The sequence below is a fragment of the Anabrus simplex genome, chromosome 2, assembly GCF_040414725.1.
Source record: "Anabrus simplex isolate iqAnaSimp1 chromosome 2, ASM4041472v1, whole genome shotgun sequence".
In the NCBI taxonomy this organism is placed as follows: domain Eukaryota; kingdom Metazoa; phylum Arthropoda; class Insecta; order Orthoptera; family Tettigoniidae; genus Anabrus; species Anabrus simplex.
The window spans coordinates 1181091870-1181114292 of NC_090266.1; the positions used below are offsets into that span (position 1 = coordinate 1181091870).

A 22423-nucleotide genomic window follows, 5' to 3' on the forward strand; every position below is an offset into this window, starting at 1 on the left:
CGAACCTGCCAAGTTGGGGTCAGAAGGCCAACGCCACTCAGCCGGGCTTTAAAAGTAGGAAAGATCACAATATGAAGATAAAGTTGGAATTCGAGAGGACGAATTGGGGCAAATATTTGTTTATAGGAAGAGGAGTTAGGGATTGGAGTAATTTACCGAGGGAGATGGTCAATAATTTTCCAAATTCTTTGCAATTATTTAATAAAATGCTAGGTAATAAACAGATAGGGAATCAGCCACGAGGGCGACTGCCCTAAATACAGAACAGTGGTGATTGACTAATTGACTGATTGATTGGTTAATTGATTTATTAATTGATTGATCATTTGGTTGATTGATAACGAAAAATTGCAGAGCAGTGTTTACCGTTGTATGTGGCTGAGTCATTCCAGCTCTGGAACTTGGCATTGTTAGAACGCCAGTGCAGTACTGTTCTTGAAAAGGGAGAATCTCTCTGTGGCCTTTATTTTTTTTTTTTTTTGCTAGGGACTTTACGTCGCACCGACACAGATATGTCTTATGGCGACGATGGGATAGGAAAGGCCTAGGAGTTGGAAGGGATCGGCCGTAGCCTTAATTAAGGTACAGCCCCAGCATTTGCCTGGTGTGAAAATGGGAAACCACAGAAAACCATCTTCAGGGCTGCCGATAGTGGGATTCGAACCTACTATCTCCCGGAGCAAGCTCACAGCCGCACGCCTCTACACGCACGGCCAACTCGCCTGGCTTTTTTAATAATTTTTATTGAGTATTTCATGTGACAGCATCGCGTTTAAACGTGACATTCCAGTTGGTTAATATTGTATTCTGACGAGAATACTGACGTCATGTCGAGTTCAGTTTGATATTTGTCTGTGTCTGTTACAGCATCACAGAAAAATGGATGGATGGATGGGTTTAAATGGCACTTGGTACTTCAGATTAGAATAAGGTACTGTATGGTCTTAGCTATAAATTTAAAAAAAAATCAGCAGGGGGGGGGGGGGAATCCAGAAGGGGCATAAAGTACGAAACTGGAATATCTATTACTCTTGGTTTCACACGAAAATAACCCATGACGCTTTTTTATTCGTTACCTTTATCCGATACAGCCAACGGCCGTAGCCGTGTTGAAACACCGGATCCGGTGAGATCTCCGAAGTTAAGCAACATTGGGCGTGGTCAGGAGTTGTATGGGTTGCCACGCGCTGTTGGTGGGGGGGTAAGGGAATGGAGGAGCGGAAAGGAACTGGCCACCCTACCGCACGTAAACTCCGGCTCAGGAACACCTCTGCGGAGGTTCGGACCTGCCTTCGGGCAGAATAACCCTTACCTACCTATCCGATACAGCCTGAAATAAGTAAAATATCAGTGACGCTCAAGTGAATGTGTAATTCCAGCAGCCGGCAACTAACTCTCTACACTCCATAGACTCTAAAGAGAGTGCTATGGAGATCGTTCCGACAATGTTTTAAAGTTTTTTTTTTTTTTACATTTTCAATTTTTTTTAATATTAGGCCGACACATGGCTTTCTTTTATATTGGAAGGAAGAGGTCAAATCAAAATCAGCAATAAGGCAAAATAAAATGAAAGTGTAAAGAGCCACAAAGAGCAGAGAAGCGAGTACGTCACTTTTAAATGATACACCAGAACGTGTGCCCATGATAACTCGCCGGTGAACAGACTCAGTAGTATCTTCAACAGTGCCATTCAGAAAAATAATGGCCTTGACTTCAGTCTGCCAATGCGCGAGTTCTTAACTGAACTTCATCGCTCCATTGTATGCAGTCATAAAAATAGGGGAAATTGTGAGGCGAAGTTCTCTAATATCATGCTTGTATGTGAATTGCTTCATTTTTTTTATCATTTTACTTTGTCGTGTGCAAGCCTCACCGGGCGAGTTGTCCGTGCGGTTATGGGCGCGCAGCTGTGAGCTTGCATCCGGGAGATAATGGGTACGAATCCTACTATCTGCAGTCCAGAAGATGGTCTTCCGTGGTTTCCCTTTTTCACACCAGGCAAATGCAGGGGCTGTATCTTAATTAAGGACACGGCCGCTTCCTTCCCACTCCTATCCCTGTCCTATCCCATCGTCGCCATAGGACCTATCTGTGTCGGTGTGACGTAAAGCAACTAGCAAAAAAAAATAAGCATCTTTAGTGTTTAGAAAAATACTTAGATATTTTATATCATTATTGTAGGTGATTAGATAAAATTGTAGAATATAGTTTAGACGTAAGTACCGTCATCTTAATTGTAATTTATGTGACGTAGTTGCCACTGTAATTGGGACACTAAGTCCTGCAGGGTGCAATAAATAAATAAATAAATAAATAAATAAATAAATAAATAAATAAATAAATAAATAAATAAATAAATAAATAAATAAATAAATAAATAAATAAATAAATAAATAAGCCGGTAACAGGTAGAGGAATGCTCACTAATGTGTTTCAAAATCTGGGAAACAATGTGAGGGATGGACAAATATATAATCATGCACATGCTAAGAGATTGTCACGTGAACAACGAGTACAAAAGCCAATGTTAAACGTTTTCTCATCGCGCGATTCATGTGTGTCAATTTGATGAGCATGGTCCACGTAAAATGATCAGGTGTAAATTCCTTTGGTAGGAATCAATTTGATACATAAGAAAAAAGAATTAAATATATTTGAGACATATGATTCGCTTGATGTTGGAAGGCGACTTCTAAGAATTTCTAAATTTTACAGGAGAAGGAGAAAACTGTCTAGGTGATGGAAAGTGTCGATCTATATTTTGCGCTTCTCCCAGTGCATGATACCTGTACAATGTATACTTCCGTACACGAAAATACAAATTGAAATTCATAGATAATGAAAAATATTACTTTTGTCATTATTGCACAAGTCCCCTTGTTACATCAAATTGAGTGAACTTTTGACATTTGAATGCTAACTTCCATATAAAACCCACAAATAATTACAAAATATACTGCTATTGCTTTTGAAAAGTATAAGTCTAATTCGCTCCACGACACTGCCCTTGAGGCGGTAGAGGTGGGATCCCTCGCTGAATCCGAGGGAAAAACAACCCTCGAGGGTAAGCAGATTAAGAAAGAAAGAAAGAAAGAAAGAAAGAAAGAAAGAAAGAAAGTCCAATTCTCAGTATGAATATTGAAGCAATAATGCCAAATTTAATAGTAATATGAAGATTAAGTACAATATCATCGCAAGAATCATTGAAACACAGAAAGCAATTCCAATTACAGCAGTGCAATGTATTGAACTAATGCGAAAACAATACTGATATTATGCACATCTATAGCAGATGTCTCCACTTAACATCACACGGAGATTTCACCAGCACGATACAGCCTTGGTGTGGACTGCAGAGGTCTCCTTTCAACACCAAACGGTGGCCCTACTTATCGTCTGTAGTATCACATCAAATCCGAACGTTTCGTAATACCTGCAGAAGGCCCCCTTCAACATCAAGCCGTTCATATACCAAACAATTCTTAAGCTGTCGTCACTATAAATGAGAATAATAATGGCGTGTGGCCTCCCAAGAGGCCTGTTGCAGGTCCTTCGAATTGACGCCAAATACCATATAGACAATACAGGACACTTCCGGATTTAACCTTGTTAAAATGGGAGACAATTCGAAAGTGGCGCTCGTAGTGGCGTGACCTGGAAACTCGCACCGAATTCAAATATCAATGGAAATTCATATACGGAAATGGATTAGCAAATCACGTCTAGAAAGAAAGTGTTACTAAGATATTAACTTCAAAGTTGCCGAAGAAATTCTGGGTAAATGAAAGAAGAATTATAACTTGGCAGGTTATTATTTAAAGACTGAATTAGACACATATTTAATATATGAAATGCACTGCTGAGAAAGGGATTGATCTTTCATTCATGCATTACTTTTTTTTTACTTTAGCGTTCTTGCCAGAACGTTCACGGTTAGATTTATCTATTCCCTCGTTTAAAATACTTTGTATCATCACATTCACACACTTGTCAATAAACAGATCGGGACATTCCTGTCTTTTATTCTTGGAAGACTACCCGTTTTGGAAGGCGCGGTAGCATTGGATGTTTTATTTTTTGGGAGATTCTGTGTTGATACAAATCACGGCTTTAATTTGAGGAGAGGAGTGAAGGAAAGAAAAGCATGAAAATATTATCGATAGTTATGTTTTGAGGCATATTTACGTACAATTAGGGTAAGAATATAACATACCCTGACCTGGAAACGATCTGAACAGATCTTATAATTCTTATTCAAGTGTAACGTCCCTTCTCGTCCGGCCCCGCGGTGTAGGGGGCAACGCGTCCGCCTGTCACCTGGCGGCCCCGGGCTCGATTCCCGGCCGGGTCAGGGGCTTTTAATTGTAAATGATTAATACCCCTCGCCCTGGGACTGGGTGTTTGTGCCGTCCTTAATGTTCCTTTCCCCACATTAATCACTTTACACTTCTGCCATTTCCAAATACACGCAGGTTCACAATATATGGTGCAAAGTAGAGGCAAAAGATCTTCTTAAGTCGACGCCCCGAATAAATAGCATTTTGAAAAAACGTCCTTTCTCTCTTGTATACCTTATCCAAATCACTTCTATGACTTTTTTTTTCTTTTCAATTTGCTTTACGTCGCACTGACACAGATAGGTGGGGACAGGAAAGGGCTGGGAGTGGGAGTGGGAAGGAAGCGGCCGTGGCCTTAATTAAGGTACAGCCCCAGCATTTGCCTGGTGTGAAAAAGAGAAACCACGGAAAACCCTCATCAGGACTGCTGAAAGTGGAGTTCGAACCCACTGTCCCCCGAATACTGGATACTGGCCGCACTTAGGCGACTGCAACAATCGAGCTTGGTTTCTGACATTTCAAAGCCTACAACAACACATCAGTATTGAAGGTTAACTGTTGCAATATACAATAAAATAAACTTCTTATATTTTAAGCCATTTAAATATGGGTCGCCCAGCTCAAAAGTTTAGAATGTACTATAAAAATCTATTTGTCACTGGAAGAATATCTCTGTAAACACAATATCTACTTACATTTCTTTTTTCACGAAGGAAACGGTAGAAAGACCGCGAATTCTTCTGCACTTCATCATTATTACAGCCAAACACAGCACATATCATTCCACTCATAATGAGAAGAGATATAAATGAACGAAATACGGTATTATTTACTGATTGTAACTTACTTCAAACGCATAAATAACACGAAAAACTTCACAAACAAATGCACGCGCTCTTATGACAGGTTAAGTAAATCCAGGTCACACCGCTGGACATAGCTCAAATCGCAGTCCCTCGATATCTCGCAGACTGTCCTGTTTTATCTCTATTGTATTTGTTGACACCGTATAGGCGACCTCCGCGTCTACGTATAAGGATACTCCCTCCTCCTACGTATGATGACTTCTAATGATGAGGACGACAAACGTACCCAATCTCCGAGCCATCGGGGTGATTATTTATTTATTTATTTATCGTATGATGTGCACAGATAGATTATATAAATAAGTATACAATATGTACACAATATATACAAGCAGAAGCCTATAGTTCCAAATCAAGTCCATTGATCCATTTCAAGGCCTCCTCAGTTGCGTTATGAATGTCCTCCAAAGGACCTTGAAATGCTCTCCGTGGACACTCGGCAATTACGTGGAAGCCTATCGGGATGATGATGCTTGTTGTTTAAAGGAGCCGAACGTCTATGTAATCGGCCCTTGTACCAGAAAAGAGTATCAGTCCCCTGGCAGAGTCTATCCGAAGCAAGCACGGCGGTCAAAGTCTTATGGTAATTCATGGTGGTTTATTTGCACGTTGCCAATAAAATGTGCACTTCTATGACTAGAAATTTCGCTCAACGCTGCTTGTCACTACACAAATTTATTGGAAAAGTGTACCTACGTTGCACTACGGTACAATTATTTAAGTTTAAGACAAGAAATATTATTTTCATCACTCGAGGAGGTAGGCCTATACGAAGTTTGACACTGATTCTTCAGTACAAAAGTTTTGTGTCAGGAAGTGTACTTATGAAACAGCTGATTTATTACTTATTTAAAGGAAATGGGCCTAGAGAGGCATTAAAGACGCGTTTAGTTCACCTGGAAGAATATTTTCAGTTAGGAGGTTGAGAAGTGGGATTTCGAATTCTGAAGATGTGCATGGTCCTTGATTTCACTCAGCCTACAACATTAAAAAGCCACTTTAATTCCTGCAGGCAAATGTGACCGGGCATAGACCTTACCACCCTGTCTCACTTAGTGCCGAGGTTAGCTTTTACTTTCCACTCCTTCAAGGGCCTTCATGAACTGTATGCAGACGGATTTGTAGATCTAGATAGCAATTTTTCTTCAAAATATTAGGTTTGGCCTATATAAATTAAATACAACTTTACCTTTTAACTCCCTTAATTTATAATATCAAGAAGGTACATAATTTCCATTCCAGATCTACTATACCTACAAAATGTTACCTCAACAGTCTCTCATCCTCGATCATTAATATATATAAAACAATCAGCGAAGTGAGACCACGATTTATTGGAGATGTGTCCAGCTCCATGGCTAAATGGTTAGCGTGCTGGCCTTTGGTCACTGGAATCCCGGGTTCGATTCCCGGCAGGGTCGGAAATTTTAACCAACATAGGTTAATTTCGCTGGCACTGGGGCTGAGTGGATGTGTCGTCGTCATCATCATTTCATCCTCATCACGACGCGCAGGTCGCCCACGGGAGTCAAATCAAAAGACCTGCACCTGGCGAGCCGAACTCGTCCTTGGACACTCCCGGCACTAAAAGCCATACGCCATTTCATTGGAGATGTGAATCAAGTGGATAAGAGTATATCATGTAATCACTTTTAAGATGCCAGACTCCATGGCTAAATGGTTAGCGTGCTGGCCTTTGGCCACAGGAGTCCCGGGTTCGATTCCCGGCGGGGTCGGGAATTTTAACCATAATTGGTTAATTTCGCTGACACGGGGGCTGGGTGTATGTGTCGTATTCATCATCATTTCATCCTCATTACGACGCGCAGGTCACCTACGGGTGTCACATCAAAAGACCTGCATCTGGCGAGCCGAACATGTCCTCGGACACTCCCGGCACTAAAAGCCATACGCCATTTCATTTTTCACTTTTAAGATCAACATAGTCTATACTCACACACATTTTATACTCTTTGTAAGGATGTAAGGTAAGTTCCTTTCTTCGTTTCAAATCGTAGTAACTACGGAAAGGATTTGAAGGTGGAACGTATGGTCAGAAATGGGGAAACAAGGTTCAGAAAATACACACAAAAAGGTGTTGACGAAATCACTTTATTAAGGTTTAAACCAGTTGCGTGATTTCCCCTTTTCCCGTTTACTGGGTTCTGAAAATGAATAAACTTTTCTTATATTGGATTACACGCAACACTTCAATGTCTTTGACAGTCAAGTGCAATATTTACTTCGCGAACGACATATGGAGGAATGATGCCATCAGTTTCGATAAATTGCATCTTCAATTCTTGTTTAAGTGCATAAAACTTCTGCTTACCCTTCGGCATAATTTGTGTTGCGAGAAAATAGTGTCCGCCTCTGTGGTGTAGTGGTTAGTGTGATTAACTGCCACCCCCCGGAGGCCAGGGTTCGATTGCCGGCTCTGCCACGAAATTTGAAAAGTGGTATGGGGGCTGGAACGGGGTCCACTCAGTCTCGGGAGGTCAACTGAGTAGAGGTGGGTTCGATTCCCACCTCAGCCATCCTCAAAGTGGTTTTCCGTGGTTTCCCACTTCCCCTGCAGGCAAATGCCGGGATGGTACCTAACTTAAGGCCGCTTCCCTCCCTCTTCCTTGTCTATCACTTCCAATCTTCCCATACCCCCATAAGGTCCCTGCTCAACATAGCAGGTGGGGTGATGATGCTTGTTGTTTAATGGGGCCTAATATCTAGGTCATCGGCCCCTAATGGTACGAAATGAGACGAAATGTAATGACAAATAAAAAGTCCAAAATTCTCCGCTGACCAGAATTCAAAACGCGAGGACGAAGAATGAATGGACGGATATGAATTTAAAACAATCAGAGGATCCGACCCGCAATGCCTCACATTCACAGAAACTGACGTAGAACAATAGTATTACTGACCAAGGGACTGCTTCTAAAGCACAATACTGAATCGATGATACTTGTAGTCTGAAGGGGTCCAAAATACAAGTTATCGGCCCCTCATAATGGTACTTATCGGTAGGAAAGTAGAACCATAGTATTTGTCATGGTGCGGTACTAATCAGAATTAGCGTAGACTCACGGTATTCCACATATTACGGTACTACTCACAGTAATGAAGTTCGCAGATGTAATACAGACCTATGGTGTTTCGCACATCGTGGTGCCATTTACAGGCAACGCAAACCTATTGTGTTCATCACGTAAGTGTACTAACCACAGGGACTCGTACTATCCCGTGGTGTTCCTCATATAGTAGTACTAATCACAGGTACTGTAAAAGCCGACAGTGCACTCTAAGTGGGGGGCTGACCACACGGTGCTCCTGCGTGCTACTAATCACAAACCTATTTGGTACTACGCGCAAGTAAAAACGACCCATTGTTTTCCCCGCGTGGTGATACTAATCACAAGTAGTTTCACGATTCTTATATCATCATCCCTTGGTCGCCCCTTTTAGTCACCTCTTACGACAGGCAGGGGATACTGTGGGTGTCTTCTTCGTCTGCGTCCCCCTGCCACAGGGGGTATAGCAGATGGGGCCGCTTGGGTGAGGTACTGGTCAGTCTCCCCAGTTGTATCCCCCGAATCAATGTCTCACGCTCCAGGACACTGCCCTTGAGGCGGTTGAGGTGGGATCCCTGTCTGAGTCCGAGGGGAAAACCAAACGTGGAGGGTAAACAGATTAAGAAAGAAAGAAAGAAAGAAAAGTTCTTGTCCAGACTGGTAAAACACTAACACCGAGCTCGATAGCTGCAGTCGCTTAAGTGCGGCCAGTATCCAGTATTCGGGAGATAGTAGGTTCGAACCCCACTGTCGGCAGCCCTGAAAGTGGTTTTCCGTGGTTTCCCATTTTCACACCAGGCAAATGCTGAGGCTGTACCTTAATTAAGGCCACGGCCGTTGTTTAAATATTAATTTGGTTTCACAGCTGCAGGTTGATAATTCTTGCTGGGATATTAATTACTGCTGGTTTCTATAAATTATATTATAATATTTATTTACTGACTAATGTTGACTTCTGATTAAGCAAAATTTTAAAAGTCTGTTCAAGGGAAAGAATATCCTGTCTAATTTTTAAAAACGCAGATAAATGTGGGCGAAAAGGTGCTGAAGAATGAAATAGAAGGGAAAGGGTGGCAAAATGCATTAATCCCACAAAAAAAGATGCTGAACGTGCAAAGAGTTGCGTTTATTTCACTTTATTTCATGTCCCCAAATACATATATTGACCTATCTGTATAAAAGTAACTATATTTTTGAAAAGGTGCTGCACCTTAGAATCCTTTCATTAGTAATAACACATCGTCCAATCTTAATTATTCTCAAGATTGAATAATATCGCGAACTGAAAGGAAGTAATAAAAGGGAGTTTTGAACAAGAGACGAAGCTGTTTAACAGTTAACTTCTCATATCGACAGTTATTTTGAAAAAGACAACAAAAAAGAATATACCATGAGAATTTGATTAATTTAATAAAAGATGAGTACATGTATGGTTGAGCCTTTAGCTCATTTGAACCTCGTACATTCCTAAAGAGACCATCTAAGATCGATCACAAATATATTAGGTTTACTTCACACTCTCCACAAGTCAGGGAATGAAGCATTGGAATGAATGAACGAACGAATGAATGCATGAATGAATGCTAGAGTTCAAAATATTTGCGGTCACACGCCAATTTCAAACGGTCTGTGTTATGGATCTTCTTCTTCTTCTTCTTCTTCTTATTATTATTATTATTATTTTAATAATAATATTGAAGGTCTTTCCAGACAGCTCCTACTGGAGATGAAAGAGTATTAATTTTATTTTTTAAGAAATTGTTAGTCCGCCTCTGTGGTGTAGTGGTTAGCGTGATTAGCTGCCACCCCCGGAGGTCCGGGTTCGATTCCCGGCTCTGCCACGAAATTTGAAAAGTGGTACGAGGGCTAGAACGGGGTCCACTCAGCCTCGGGAGGTCAACTGAGTAGAGGTGGGTTCGATTCCCACCTCAGCCATCCTCGAAGTGGTTTTCCGTGGTTTCCCCACTTCTCCTCCAGGCGAATGCCGGGATGGTACCTAACTTAAGGCCACGGCCGCTTCCTTCCCTCTTCCTTGCCTATCCCTTCCAATCTTCCCATCCCTCCACAAGGCCCCTGTTCAGCACAGCAGGTGAGGCCGCCTGGGCGAGGTACTGGTCATACTCCCCAGTTGTATCCCCCGACCAAGAGTCTGAAGCTCCAGGACACTGCCCTTGAGGCGGTAGAGGTGGGATTCCTCGCTAAGTCCGAGGGAAAAACCGAACCTGGAGGGTAAACAGATGATGATGATGATGATGATGATGAAGAAATTGTTAATATTCTGGTAATTGCATGTTTATATTCAGCCCTCGTTTGCTTTCATATCATAATTGTCTCTTCACTGTGAAGTTTTTGTTGTTCTTCATTTTCGATGTACTTGGATCTGAGGGCTGGATCGAGGTCCACACAGCCTACGTGATTACAAATTGAGGAGCTATCTGACGGTGAGAGAGCGGCCCCGGTCAAGAAATCTAAGAATAACAGCCGAGAGGAGTCGTCGTGCTGACCACACGACACATTATAATCTGCAGGTCTCCGGGCTGAGCAGCGGTCGCTTGGTAGGCCAAGGCCCTTCGGGGTTGTTGCGCCATGGGGTTTGGGTTTTGGTTTAGTAACTCTCTTCACAGTTTAAGTAAAAAGTCTCAAAATGTTATACCTGAGGAGATTGCCACCGCTTTCCTTGCGTGAAACGAGACACTTCAGGATATACTATTGTACAGAAAAGGCACGATATGGAGAAATTTGTCCTCAGCGGCAGTTATTCAGTTAATATTTTGTTAGAAGTAAGTAAACTTGTAATTTTATGTGGCTGTTGATATCGTGGTCATGGCCACAAGATCGCCAGGTTAACCCGACACTTTTCATTTCAAAACCTTCATATAGAATGGCTAGGATTCGAACTGCGGCCAGACTGGTGAAAAGAGGACACATATCGAGGTCACTCAGCAAATAAAGATATTCAACATTGGGGTTATGACCACCAGTATGCATATAAAAGAAATAAATTAACAGAAAATATACACATGGCACATAATCCGATTTAATTTTCTCTTAACGTGTGCGAAAAAATAAAGAAAGTTATATTTAATTAACTCGTATTAAGATACAGTGCATACACTACCCTTTCAATACATATATTTAATGGAGAGTCAAGAGTATTTTTTTCTAGTACTGGCCCAATTATTAAAACCTCCATAGCATATAGGCCTACTGATTGATGAACACTTCTAGCTTGGAGCTTTTACTGGATGATATTCGAAATGTATTCGTACTTACATCCGAGCACCAGTCCACAGAGTTGTTGATTGAACTTGCGGTAAGATCTGTACAATTCCTTGTCCTTACAGAACCTCCTTTCAGCATTTACAGCGGTAGTTACCTGTGCAACAAAAGATACAGGCCAAAATGAGTATACTAACTCTAGAGTTTGAACGAACGTATTTCGATACATGATTACTGAACAGGAGAATTTTAATAAATTTACGTTGATGTAATTAGTCAATTCTATAAAAAAGTCTACTACCGTGGTATAGTGGCTTCTCGTCTATTTTGTCAGAGTTCGATTACCGCCTCTGTCACATACTTAATACAGGCTTGAGCAATAGCGGCTCTAAGAAGCTCGGGGCCCCCCCAGCAATATTTGAAAATGGGCCATCGTTTCCTGATAAGGAAAGTTACAAGTTTATTTCGTAATACAAGGTTGCATATCATTAGAATGAACAACAACGACGCAACGATAATAATAATCATAATCATAATAATAATAATAATAATAATAATAATAATAATAATAATAATAATAATAATTGCACCGGGAGGTACACCCCAACGCCGCTCATTCATATTCAGCGCCTAAAGAACTCCTCTATTGGCAAAACAGTGAAACTGAAACTATACCTACTTAGAACTTTACTCTTCAGATGTCACCACTGAAATGTGATATAATTTTGTTATTGTGAAGTTTCCTGAATTGTTTGAATTTCTACTTGTTTTATTTTCCACTCATCAAGAAGTTTGGACATTCTCTCATAGATGACAGTACCAAAAAACTATGACCATGCACCCTGGTGGGTGGTATAAGAACTTATAATTCAAAGAAGTTTTGTATTCATAAGTTTTTTTTCTGATTGATGTTCATTTGTTTTTGGGTTGGCAATATTTCCTTTTTATTTACGCCAGTTTTGAGTCTAGCCAATCCCTAATTTCTGTAATTAATTTTCTACCAATCACAGTCTTCTTCTTCTTCTTCTTCTTCTTCTTCTTCTTCTTCTTCTTCTTCTTCTTCTTCGATTTTGAGTGTAACTTTTAAAGTGGCCAATAAAAGTGAGAGGGTGTGGGTAGTTTAATCTTGAATGGTCTCGAACATTCCCCGAGGGTTTATAAACTGCGGATTTTCACGTCTCTGGGCCAATTGATCGTCATCTTACCGAGTGTGTGTGTCAAGCAGGAGGCCGACGGCCTCTTCTTCAGCTGCTAGAACTTCTACAAGGTAATGGCCACATAAGATCTTTATTTCTTGCTAGCTCCGCAGTTTAACCCGAGGGAAAGGTCCGAACCATTAACTATGTAACCTACTTTTCTAAAAATGTAACTCTCTGCCGGCTAATGTAAAAACTTCATAAAACCTTCAACTGTAAATCGGGGATAGAGAGTGATGTAACCTCTCGAGCTCCCCTTCATCTTGGTTTGATGTGACTACGTTTTGTAACTGGTTTTCTTCCTTTCCGTAATGTTCTAATTTATTCTTATACGAGTCACCTCCATAGTTTGGGAATAGCCCCTGTTTCATCGGCCTAGTGTCCTTTAGGTTTTAAGTGTTCATATCTAGGAGTGCAAGTATACGCCTCCATTCATTTTGTTGTTCGGGCTATTTATTTAACCGATATTCCTTTTACATGAAGGCCCAGTAGGGTGGGTATTAAATACCCCTGTATAATCATTTTCCTATTGTAAGTTGTGCCTTCAGAGGCCAGAAATTGTAAGTTGATGTCGCCTTGAATAGGCTTGGAAAACTGAGAGCCTGTTAGCTCTTTTTCAAAGTAAGATTACTGTATGCCTCTTGAAGGCTAGATGTTGTAATTTTGGGAGCAAGTGTTCTTTGAATTAGGGGATTTCTGCCCTTGTACACTTTGTGCTCTTTTGTAAATTTGAGCTAGGAGCTCAGGAAAAGTAAAGTGAGGGCTTGAAGCCCACAATCTGTTTATACCACCAATCTTGTCTTTCCTAGACTTGTTTAATGATTGTTACTTGTACCTGTAAAATTGTTAAATTTTGTGTTTTGAAAATATAACCTTCAGTTTACGTTTTAAATTCAATTCTTGACATTGTAGTTAGACCCATTCACCCCGGCACCTTCTTTCACCTCTGCGTTCCACAAAAATCCCCGGAATAATAATAATAATAATAATAATAATAATAATAATAATAATAATAATTTCGTTTTCAAATCCGATGGAATTAAAAAATGTACTTCTATGGTACGAACACACAAGAAATGCACATTCCAATTATGGTAACCAAAACACGCTGACCCTCACACTATTAAGAAATAATCTCGTTCCTGGGACCAAATAAGTTACAACTCAACTTAGCTACAATGACTGCCAAGTATTTAGAGTTTAGATAAGGAGGCTGTCTTTGTTATCGCATCTTCGCTGACTACTGGGTTCTCAAAACTGGCTAATTACTTCAAAGGCCTTGTTGATTGTTGTGAGTGGCAGCAAGGGATGGTTACTGTATTATTGGAACAGGTTGGGAAACCCACATTCTTTTAGAAATAACTACCGTACTCCTATTGATGAAAGAAGCTGTGCATTACGACGGCCTAAGTTTGGAATAATCCTCTGTAATACAAATAATACTGTGTTGTGTGTTGTAGTTTTATCAATATGTAAATTTACTCTTCAGCTACTGAATTAAGAAACAGTTATGGGCCCTTCACAAACGATGCCCCCCGCCACCGCCCCGCGTGGTCTGCCACTGGGCATACGAAACTGGTACAGGGTAAACTAATAATCGGAAACAAAAGAACTGGAGTAATGTCGCCTATTTGAACTTATAGGGTGAAACGGCTACTCAGTGCGACATTTTTATTTTCAGCTGCTCGAAACCACTGTGGACTTGCTGAATGTTAATTGTCTGATAAGCAGTGGAGATTAATTTTGGTCACAATAAGCAATAAGCCTTGAAGAACTCTGGGGGTGGAAACCAGGACCCCCATGAAATCTCCGGCAGGCAATAATTAATATGACATAACCTATTTTCTGTTATTTTCGTTCAGCAGCAATACGTGACATAATGTGTGCAACGGTGGACGGACAGGTAGTTTTCACCTAAAAAATGATAGAGAGACATAGATAAACTGAAATGAAACCAGACACTCTTTGAACTGCAAGACTTCTTTACTTCCTCCGACCTTTTTTTCTTTTCTCTGGAAGTATTCCAACTAGCTGCCGCCTTTCTGCTTCACAAACCAACACTTCACTCCCATACTGATGAGTTTGTTGCGAAGTTCGACTATGAGCTCAATGCTAAAAGAAGAAACGAAACACGGGATGTCACTTAACCGTGAAATGATAAGGAAATTGTCAATGCTTAACTCAACAGTTTACACTGAAATTTATTGCGAAACGGTCTGGCTTCATGGCCAAATGGTTAGCGTGCTGGCCTTTAGTCACAGGGGTCCCGAGTTTGATTCCCGGTAGGGTCGAGAATTTTAACCATCATTGGTTAATTTCGCTGGGACGGCGCTGGGTGTATGTGTCGTCTTCATCATCATTTCATCCTCATCACGACGCGCAGGTCACCTACGGGTGTCAAATCAAAAGACCTGCATGTGGCGAGCCGAACATGTCCTCGGACACTCCCGGCAATAAAAGCCATACGCCATTTCATGTATTGCGAAACGAATTTACTGGAAATAAATCACATAAAATCAGAGCTTAAATGGAAGTCAAATAAGATTCTATCACAATCTGTTTCACCTATTGTCCACCACTTCCCTAGTATCTGTAGTATGGGGATGGTTGCCTAACCGAACTTCTCTTAAATAATAATCACCACCACCATCTTCCATATTAAAACGGTTACTACAGAATATTTTAATTCAATAATGATGTTAAAGTGCCGGGCTGGGTAGCTCAGGCGGTATAGCGCTGGCCTTCTGAGTTCAAGTCGCCGGGTTCGATTCCGGCTCTATTCGGTGGTATTTGAAGATGATCAAATAGGCCAACCTCGTGTCTGTAGATTTACTAGCACGTTAAAGTATTCCTGTGGGATAAAATCCCGGCACCTCAGCTTCTCCGAAAACCGTAAATGATAGTTAGTGGTAAGTAACACTAATAATAGGCTATTATTTTATATTCATATTTTAGCATGTAACGCTATTGCAGTACGTGGGATTTTTGAAATGACTAATCACCTTCCTATTGTTTGAATTCCATGTAAAATTGAAGGTTTTGTGGCTATGATCAAAACATCAACAGTCGCATACAGTTACAAACTTGCTTTGTTTACAACATGACAACAATGCACGATTCTAGTTCTTGGATTGATTTCCACATGTAAACGTAAACTATGTCGTAAGAGTTAAAAGAACCAAATACGTAGCACAGAATTACTGAATTAGAAACGTTTATCCCGGAACGTAATTATTAATCTGAATGAATTGAAGTGTTAAGCTAGCCATGAATTGAACTTCAGTTGCTTACATAATGATATAGTATACTCTCTGAGATATCGTAGCACATTTCGCGTATATTCTTACTAACACTTCCGTAAGTTTTTCTACTGTAGGCTATAGAGAACAGTACTAAACACATTGGCCTCTCTTCTTCTTCTTCTTCTTCTTCTTCTTCTTTGTCTATCGCTTTTCACACACCTGTGAGGTCGTGGGTGAGAACTGCGTCGCACATGGGTATTTTACCATGTTTTACGGCCGGATTCCCTTCCTGACGCAACCCTATCTGCAGGATGGTTGGTAGTGTGGTATCTATTTATTAAACAAATTTATGAAAACTAAAGTCAGTCAGTCCGGCCATTCTATCCGGTCGATTTCCTTTATTTTTTAACTGAAAGGTATTCATGCACAGATTTGTCATCAGGTACTATAAATCACTTAACTTCCGCCTTCCTCAAATTATTTGAAATTTTCCATTTCTCGTCTCTTTGAAGCAATGATATCCTTGGTACTAATTGAGGTACGGAGTTTGTTTTGGCCTAAGAACACTCAGTGGATCAAGCTCTTTCATTTCAGCTCTTAACTATTCAAATTGGTTGATTCTAAGGGAAGTTATGAGTGCACATTCAATTTGACGTCTCATTTCTTCAAGATTTTTCTCATTGAAGTAATCATATCTTTCGTTCTAATTGAGGTACGCAGTTCGTTTTGATCTAAAACACTCAGTGGATCAAGCGCTTTTTTTTGGAGGTAAAAACTACTTAAATTGGTAGATTCTGAGAAACGTTATGAGTACATTTGTCTCCATGACTAATATCTTTGAAGGACTTTTTAACAGTTCGGCGCGTAGTGTTGTTCCAAGGAACGTTTAATTCAATTTCTTTGTGTGATGTATTTTCAAGTGTTTTGTTGACAGAATGAAAATGAAAACCTACCTGTTTTCCAGTCATTGACCGGGTCGGGGATGTAATGAATGAAGGAGATATAGGCTGTTAGTACGATGGGGTCGCCACTCCCAAAGTGATTTATTAATGAATGATAGATGCTATGAAATGAGAATGGAGAGTGTTGCTGGAATGAAAGATGACAGGGAAAACCGGAGTACCCGGAGAAAAACCTGTCTCGCCTCCGCTTTGTCCAGCACAAATCTCACATGGTGTGACCGGGATTTGAACCACGGTATCCAGCGGTGAGAGGCCGACGCGCTGCCGTCTGAGCCACGGAGGCTCTTGTTGACATAATATTAAATTTTATTACCACAGCAGATCATAATAATAATAATAATAATAATAATAATAATAATAATAATAATGTTATTTGTTTTACGTCCCACTAACTACTTTTACGGTCTTCGGAGACGCCGAGGTGCCGGAATTTAGTCCCGCAGGAGTTCTTTTACGTGCCAGTAAATCTACCGACACGAGGCTGTCGTATTTGAGCACCTTCAAATACCACCGGACTGAGCCAGGATCGAACCTGCCAAGTTGGGGTTAGAAGGCCAGCGCCTTAACCGTCTGAGCCACTCAGCCCGGCACACAGCAGATCATGTGCTTTATTTCATTAACTCAAAACTTTGCAAATACATTCGTGAGGATAGTAACGAACAACACCATACTTTGTACATTGCGAGTGGAGCCAGCGGGAAACTGCTAGTGTTGCCTGAATATGAAGAGGAGAGTGTTGGTATATACACAGACACCCAGTCTCCGAGCCAGAAGAATTAATCAGAAGCGATTAAAATCTCCGACCCGGCCGGGAATCGGACCCTCGACCCTCTGAACCGAAGGGCGGTACACTGACTATTCAGCCAACAAGTCGGGACACATTGGCCTCTAAAGCCTCAGTATAGAGACACAATACGTCTTAGAATATCGACCTTCAGAACTGCGGATATTAGCTTCATGTGAAGAAGTTGAGGTTCATTTCTTCAAATTCTAGCTATGGTAGTTTTCAGCAGCAATCTTGCGTGGAGTCTTCTGCAGGTCCATGTGCAATCAGTATACCCATTGTCTAGGTTTCTACTACATATCCAAAAAACCGACTATCCATTTCCCAGCTTTCGAACGAAATACCTTTGTTGGACATCTCAGAGACTGTCCAGTAATTCAGATTCTAAATCAGATGAAGCTTATCACTGTGTTGTCCTACACTTAAGCTTATAATAATAATAATAATAATAATAATAATAATAATAATAATAATAATAATAATAATAATAATAATAATAATAATAATAATAATAATAATAATAATAATAATAATACATTATTATTGATATTGTTATTATAATAAAATTCTACCACTTTCCTGCACCGTCGTAGGGTCGCGGGTGCGATCTGTGTAGCACATGTGGATTTGGCCCTGTTTTACGGTTGGATACCCTTCTGGACGACAACCCTATGTGGCAGGATGTACTCGCTATTATGTGTTTCTGTGGTGGGTGGTGGTGAAGTCTGTTGTATTTTTATGAAGATGAGATTGTCAAAACAATCACCAAGTCCGCGAATCAGAGGAATTAGCCAGACGGGATTAAAATCCCTCGAACCCGGGACCCTCCGAATAGAAAGCCTCGACGCTGACCACTCCGCCAAGCAGCCAGACAATAACAATATCAACGTTAAATCGTCTCCGCTACGTGAAGTCTCGGTTGGTAGATCAATCTATAAACATAGGCATGCACGATTGGCTTCCAGCCAGATTCCGCCCGTCCTTGGACGGTGTGGTCTCTAAGAGCCGAATGAAGTCAGCAGTATGAAGATTGGTGAGTAAGTTTTCTCTGTACGAATGTCTAAGGCCTGTTCGTCAATAGAGCGGTCTCTAAGAGCTGAAATAAATCAGTTGTGTGAAGACTGATGATTAAGTTTGCTCGTAACGCCCATCTAAGGCCCGACCATGGACAGTGTGGCCCTAAAAGGCCTGAACAAACTCGTGGTTTGGGGAGAGGGAAGGGAGATTTCTAAGGCCCGTCCTTGGACAAGATTTTCTGTAAGAACCTAAACAATCCAGCGAAATGAAGATTCTGGAGGTTGTTTGCTCTGTATGGCTCTCTAAGATCCGTCCATCGACGGTATGGTCCTTTACAGCCGAAATAATCCAGCAGAGGAAACATTTGTAAGGGAGATTGCTCTGCACAGCCATCTAAGGCCCTTTCTTGGACAGGTCTGTGCTTTAAGAGTCGAAAGAAACCAGCAGTATGAATACCAGTGAGGACGTTTTTTGTGTACGCCCATCTTCGAGCAGTTCTTGAGTAGTAGTGACTGTAGAAGACGAATCAAACAACAGTATGAAGTCTAAGAAGAAAGTTTGATCTTTACGACTCGTTTCTCGTTCGTCCTTGGACGATATGGAGTGTAAATGCCGAAAGAAATCAGCGGGATGCAAATGGAGATGATGCACCGTGACAAGCTTATTCTCCCCTAATGATTCAATAACACCAGACGCCTATTTGATATAACTCACTGAGATCGTTATGAAGGAGACTAGGGGATATAGAACATAATTCTGTAGGGCATGCTTGAAGGATGGGTGGCCCCATGCTGTAGGGGTAGCGTGCCTGCCTCCTAGCCGGTGGCCCAGTGTTCGATTCCCGGCCAGGTCAGTGATTTTTGCCTGAATCTGAGGCCCAGTTCGAGGTCCACTCAGCCTACGTGATTACAATTGAGGGGCCATCTGACGGTGAGATAGCGACCCCGGTCTAGAAAGCCAAGAATAACAGCCGAGTGGATTCAGCGTGCTGACCAAACGACACCTCGTAATCTGCAGGCCTTCGAGCTGAGCAGCGGTCACTTGGTAGGCCAAGGCCCTTCAGGGCTATAAGCGCCATGGGGTTAGGTTTTATGCTTGAAGGATGAAAGAGGTGGTGATGAAGAAGATTGCTCATTAATGCGGCCGACATTGAGTTATGAGCTCCAGAATGTTTTTATCGAAATAATTAAATACCGGCATCGATAGACAGAAAGGCACAATTGCCACATCTCTAGGGATATTAATTGCAAGCGAAGTGGGATGCAGGAATGCATACTGAGAAGATTTTCATGTATGTGCATGCTTTACAAACAAATCCTTTGAAGTAAAATTCAAGTTACATTCATCCATGCATTTCCATTAGGTAGTTGTGAATGATAACTCAGCAACATCGTCGTTACATACTCGTGAAGATGGCAGACATTCCATTCCTGGCCAATGTGTGTGAATTATCGAAATTTAAAATAACTTCTGCGTGTACTATTCCACTTAAAACTGTACGTCTCGTGACTTATAATTCCAAAATTTCCAGTCAAGAAATTTTTTAGTCTGATTTCAAATGAATATTTTGTTTGTTTCTGTGAAAATAACACAAGTTATATAGAATGACTTCTGTGCTACCTCAGGTTCTTCCTATTGAAAATCTCACTCGGTGCCGCAAGTATTCGAACCCTACTGAGCAAGTGGCTGCACTGTTTGGGTCACGAAGCTATGAGCTTGCTTTCGGGAGATAGTGGGTTCACATCCTCCCTGTCGTGAAGTCAATAACACCGGGCGAGTTGGCCGTGCGGTTAGGGGCGCGCAGCTGTGAGATTGCGTCCGGAAATTAGTGGGTTCGAATCCCACTGTCAGTAGCCCTGTAGATAGTTTTCCGTGGTTTCCCATTTTCACACCAGGCAAATGGTGGGGCTGTACCTTAATTTTAAGGCCACGGGCGCTTCCTTCCCATTCCCAGGCCTTTCTCAGGCCATCGTCGCCAAAAGACTTATCTGTGTCGGTGCGACGTAAAGCAAATAGTAAGAAAAAGGAAATAATAACGCCATGTCGCCTCCGGAGAGGCCTGGTGCAGGTGTTTCGATTTGACGCCGTTCTGTGATGTTGTGGCCCTACCTGAGATGAAATCTAACGCTGAAGTCGGCACAACACCCAGCGCTCGACCCATAAGAATTAACTAATGAAAGTTAAAAACCCTACCTAGCCAGGAATCGAACCCGGGACCCGTTGCACCAAAAGCCAACACGCTAACCATTGAGCCATGGGACCGCATAGCCCTGAAGGTGGTTTTCCGTGGTTTCCCATTTTCACATCAGGCAAATACTGGGGTTGTACCTTAATTAAGGGCACTGCCACTTCCTTCCCACTCCTAGTCCTTTCCTATCCCATCGTCATCGTAAGACCTATCTTTGTCGGTGCGACGTAAAACAAACTGAAAGATTCAAACCCTCGAATTTCGATTTGGAATTCGAGAGGCAAGACCAGAGTACCCTAAGCTGGACGATGTGCACTTAGTTAATTTATTATGCAAGTGAAGGCAAAACATACGCCCATTAATGTGGAAGATATAACTGCAATGCAAAAGTAATTTTAACGTAAAAAAATAATAATTCGTGTGGCTATTTCTAGACGAGTGCAGCCCCTGTAAGGCAGACCCTCCGATAAGGGTGGGCGGCATCTGCCATGTGTAGATAACTGCGTGTTATGTGTGGTGTGTGTGAGTTGCAGGGATGTTGGAAACAGCACAAACACCCAGCCCCCGGGCCATTGGAATTAACCAATGAAGGTTAAAATCCACGACCCGGCCGGGAATCGAACCTGGGACCCTCTGAATCGAAGGCTAGTACGCTGACCATTCAGCCAAAGAGTCAGACATTTTAACGATAATGATATAATTTTCATAACATTTGATAGATCTGGCTTAATTTGTATCATTCGTAGATCCACGGGATGAAATGTAAGTTTAAAAACCGAGCAAGTTAGCCACGGGGTTTGGGTCACGTAGCTGTGAGCTTGCATTCGGGTGATAGTGGGTTCGAACTCATCATCTCCCGAATGCAAGCTCACAGCTACACAACCCATAACGCGTAGCCACTCCGTCATTGCCATTACCTTTCACTCCTCCAGCGACCTTCATGTCCTGAACGGAGATGGTTTGGTTTTACTTCCACTGGTGCCGTCGAGCTTGAAATCAGCGGGAAACAATAATTACCGTCCCCAGCCACATACTCATATGCTATTTTCATTGTGGAAGTGCTTATATACGTCATGCGAACACACACCCCTTGGCCAGAGAGAGGGCGTTACCACCTAGGTGGCCCGCCCACTCCCTCAGCGTGGGGAATGAAAACTTCTTCACACATACATACATCCCTACAGTACGGTACGGTAAGGTTCATTTTATTTTACACACACCGGTATGCATAGGAAAATGAACACAGCGAATGTGTCCGAAACCATGGCTAAATGGCTAGCGTGCTGGGAATCCGGGGTTCGATTCCCGGCCGGGTCGAGGATTGACACCTTCACTGGTTAATTCTAATGGCTCGAGGACTGGATGTGTGTGCTGTCTTCATCGCTGGAATTCATTCTCACTGACGCACAGGTGGCCTGTACGTCATCAACTCGACAGACCTGCATCAGGCCTCTTCGGAAGACACACGCCATTAATTAACAACGAAAATTGTTCTGATGGACTGCATATCCAGATATGGCTGGGAGGCGTGACCAGTCTTAAGG

At 41.7% G+C, this 22423-nt stretch overlaps 1 protein-coding gene across 1 annotated transcript in view; it reads right to left on the reverse strand.

Annotated features, from left to right (window-relative positions):
* The window catches only part of Delta (neurogenic locus protein delta), a 1656387-nt gene that overhangs the window by 1035286 nt on the left and 598678 nt on the right, over window positions 1-22423 (reverse strand). Inside the window, exon 3 of the mRNA XM_067142151.2 lies at window positions 11545-11647. The gene's annotated coding sequence lies outside the window, so the exon portion shown is untranslated. The remainder of the gene's footprint in view (window positions 1-11544; window positions 11648-22423) is intronic.